Genomic DNA, 4,766 nt, shown 5'->3' on the forward strand with positions numbered 1-4,766 from the left:
TTTCTGTTAGTAATTGCTTTATATATCTCGAGGCTCCCTGAGATTGAGAGCATAGATACTGCTAAGTGTTATGTCTTCTTGGTGTATGATTCCCTTTATCATTACGAAGTGTCCCTCAGTATCTTTTTTTACCATTTTTATTTTGAAGTCTATTTCATTTTATATCAGTACCACTACTCCCACTTTTCTCTGAATGCCATTTGCTTGAAATATCATTTCCCACCCTTTCACTTTGAGTCTATATTTGTCTTGTCTTTGGAGATGTGTCTCCTGGAGGCAGCACATGGTTGGGTTTTCTTTTTTGATCCATTCTGCAACTCTGCGCCTTTTTATTGGTGAGTTCAATCCATCTACATTTAAGGTGATTATTGAAATATGAAATCTTCTTATAGCCATTTTATCTTTTGCTTTCTAGTAGATTGGTGTTTCTATTGCTTCCTTGCCCTTGTGCTTGTGTTTCTGTTTTGTTTTTTTTTGTTTGGTTTTGTTTTTTTGTTGTTGTTTGTTTGTTTTGGTTTCTTCTGTGGGTTTTCCCTCTGGTCCTTCTTGTTTTCTGTTATATACCATGTTTCTAAATCTTTGACGTGTGGTTACCATTATGAATAGGTAAAGGGTAGTTATATTTATATACAGTTGTCCATTTTCTCCTGCATGTGCATTATCTCCATTCCCCTTTGCGAATTTGGATCTTTGAATCCACCCCATTTTCAGTCATTGTTATCTCAAATTTCCCTATGTATCTTGAACATTCATTATTATCTTGTTATAATATTCTCTTCTTATATTTAAACTTTTAATGCCCTGTTCTTATTAAGAGTTGAACTCCTCTGCTTCTATTTACCTGATAGTCACTTTACTTCTAATTATGTATTTTTTTTTTTTGTCATTTTGTTTTAGGTGAACTGACCCCTTTCAATATTTCCTGTAGTGCAGACCTCGTTGTGGAGTATTTCCTCAATTTTTGTATGTCTGGAAAAGTCTTAATTTCTCCTTCACATCTAAAAGAGAGCTTAGCTGGGTACATTATTCTAGGCTGATAGTTCCTTTCCCTTAATAGTTTAAATATTTGATTCCATTCCTTTCTGTCTTGTAAGGTTTACTCTGAGAATTCCCAGGATAATCTAATGGGTTTACCTTTATAATTTTCCAATTTTGTTTTTTTGTTCTCCCTGGCTACGCTGAGAATTCTGTCTTTGTCATTGACTTTTGTTAATTTTAATACAATGTGTCTTGGAGAATAACTTTTGGGGTTGAGATAATTAGGTGTAATATTGACTTCTTGAATTCCAAGCTCCAGCTCAATCCTTAGATTTGGGAAATTCTCACCAATTCTGTTCTGAAAATGCTTTCTAATCCCTGCTCCTTTTCCTTCCCTTCAAGAATGCCCATTATTCTTGTTTCCTGTCCTGATGGTATCAGCTAGTTCTTGGTTTTCTCTTTCATTATTTTTCATTCTTCAGATTCTCTCTTCTTCCTTCTCATTTATTTCTAGATTTCTGTCTTTGATTTCACTGATAATTTCCTCCATTTGGTCGACTTTATTTCCCAAGCTTGTTATTTCATTTTTCAACTGTTTCAGTGTGTTTTTCATCTCTAGAAGTTCTATTTGGTTCTTTTTGAGGGTTTCAATCTCCTTGCTAAAGAAGTCATTCTGCCTATTTAGTTCTTTTTTCAATTCCTGGAATTGTTGATATGAATTCTTTTGGATCTCACTGAGTTTTTTCAGTAGTACCATCTTGAATTCACTGTCATTTAATTTGCATATTTCTATGAATGTAAGCTTATTCTCTGGATATTCTTCCCTTCTTTTAAGATGCCTTGTCACCTTGGTTGTTCATGGTGTTTAATGGACTATTTGTCTCTCTGGGTATTAATGCAATTGTGTTCTGCTTGTAGTCCAGAAAGATTTTTTATATAAACCTCTTTATTCAGGCTGTTGCAAAGAAGGCATTTTTCTTTTGGTTTTCACTAGGTGGTGTTAAGCCTCTTGGATCCCTGCTTTATACAAAGTCTAAATAATGCTTTTTTTTTTTTTTCTTATAGATATTCAATCACATTTGCTACCCTCAGTCTCAGTCCCTGTCAGTGTTAGGGACAATTTCAGTAGCATTTGCTCAGATTTCCCTGTGGCTCCGTGGAGTTCCATCTCAGAGGATATGGGAGTTGAGGGATGGGGTCTGTGTCCTAGTCTCACATTTTGCAACCATGGCTGGTAATAATCAACTGTTGCTTCTCTGCCATCCCCACTTCTCTGCTTTCTACCCTGATCTCTGGGCACTGCTGCTGCATGTACTCACAGCTCTCCCAGGCAGGGTTGTTCAGGGAACCTGCTGCATCTTCTCCCCTCCCCCTTCTCCTGCATGGAGCTTCGGCTGTGAGAGGTAGCTTTTGGGCTTCTCTCACTCTACCACCTGACTCCCAAGGTTTTGTCCTGTGGAAGCTCTTATGTACAGATCCCACACTATGACATGCTTGTGTGCAGTTTGGGTGTTTTTGTTGAGTTTTAGATGTTCAGCTTATTGTTGTTTCAAGGGAGGTGTTCTGGAGACATCTCTCACCACCTTTCTGACATCCACCATCTTTCTGACATCTTTCTGGCATCCGCTGTCTTTCTGACATTTATCTTTAATCTATTTTGACTCTATTATTATATATGGTGTAAGAAGGTGGTCCAGTTGTTTGTTTGTTTTTTTTTTTTGCATGTATCTGTCCATTTTTTCCAACATCATTTATTGAAGAGAATGTCTTTACCCAATTGTACATTCTTGTCTCCTTTGTCATATATTAAGTGAGCATATAGGCATGACTTTATTTCTGGGCTCTCTATTCTGTTCCACTGATCAATGTATCTGTATTTATGGCAAAACTATGCTGTTTTGATTACTGTATCTTTGTAGTATAATTTGATATTAGGTAGTGTGATACCTCTAAATTTGTTCTTCTTTCTCAAGATTGTTGTGGTTAATCAGAGTCTTTTATGGTTACATATAAATTTTAGGATTATTTGTTCTAGCTCTCTGAAAAATGTCATTGGTATTTTGATAGGGATTGCATTGAATCTATAGATTGCTTTGAGTATTATGGCCATTTTAATGATGTTGATTCTTACTACCCACGAGTATGGTATATACTTCCATTTATTTATATTTTCTTCAATTTCTTTTTCTAATGACATAATTTTCTAAGAACAGGTCTTTTATCTCCTTGTTTAATTTGATTCCCAGGTATTTTATTGTTTCAATACAAGTGTAAATGTGATTGTTTTCTTAGCTTCTCTTTCCAAACATTTATCAATGGTGTATAAAAATGCCACTGACATCTGAATAATAATTTTGTATCCTGTGATTTTAATGATTCATTGATCAGTTCTAATAGTTTTTTTTTTTTTTTTCTGGGGGAATCTTTAGGGTTCTCACTATACAGTATCAAGTCATCTGCAAATACTGACAGTTTTACCTTTTCCTTTTAAATTTTCATGCCTCTTATTTCTCTTTCTTGTCCTATTGCTGTGGCTAAGTCTTGCAATACAAGGTTAAATACGAATGGCCAAAGTGGGCCTCCTTGTCCTGTTCCTGATCTTAAGAATAACACTTTTATACTTTCCCCACTGAGTATGATGTTAGCTGTAGGTTTGTCATATGTGGCCTTTATTATGTTGATGTATGTTCCCTCTATTTCCACTTTGCTGAGAGTTTTTATTATAAATGGATGCTGAATTTTGTCTAACTCTTTATCAGTATCTTTTGATATGATCACATGTTTTTCATCTTTCAATTTGTTAATGTGGTATATCACATTAATTGATTTGAGGATATTGTACCAACCTTGCATCCCAGGAATAAATCCAACTTGATCATGGTGTATCTTTTCTTCTTCTTTTGCTTCTTAAAGTCCCTCCAACATTCATTGTAATATTTTACATATTAACCTTGTATCAGATATATACTTTGTAAATGTTTTCTTTACTTCCATAAGTTTCCTTTTCATTTTTTTTGTTTTGTTTTCTTTATTGTGCTGAGAAGTTTTATTTTTTTGAAGGTCATAATATTCTCCCTGATTCTTGACATATGGTGCTGGATTCTACAGCTACACAAGGAACTTTTGTTCATGGATGGATTGCAAATTGCTGTTGTCAAGTGGAGATATGAAAAGATAATTTTTATTCAACCATTTGGCTGACATCACTAACTCATTTATTTTTGTCATTGAATAATATTGTTCTAACTGCTGAATAGCATTCCATTGTATGAATGTACCACAGTTTGCTCAACCATTCATCTACTAAGGGTATCATACTTATTTCTAAATTTTGGCAATTAAAAATAATGCTGCTCGATTTCTTTTTATAGACATGTAGAATAAAGAGCAGTTGAATATGTTTGCTATGACAGTGTCCTGTGACAGAGACACAGACTAAATGAAGCCGATTATGCAGATTTGTTAAATTTTAGTATTATATCCTTATAAAAAATTTTCAGTGATTGACTTCACTGAGTATATGAGGTGGGTGATAAAGATACCTAAGTAATCTCTTGTACTATCACCATGCCTTAAAATGGCTGGGAAAAACACTTTGTGAATTGATAACTTGGACTATTTCTAGATGCATTAGTCATTAAAGCCATGTTGTCTCTCAATAAAATTAATAAATTAAAACAAATGTAACACTCATGAATTATATTTCTAATTTTATGGACCAAATAAACAAGAGACAGGTCTTTACTAAGCTTCTGATATTATTTGAATGACTATATATATATATATAC

The sequence above is a fragment of the Pteropus alecto genome, unplaced genomic scaffold, assembly GCF_000325575.1.
Source record: "Pteropus alecto unplaced genomic scaffold, ASM32557v1 scaffold112, whole genome shotgun sequence".
Taxonomy (NCBI): Eukaryota; Metazoa; Chordata; class Mammalia; order Chiroptera; family Pteropodidae; genus Pteropus; species Pteropus alecto.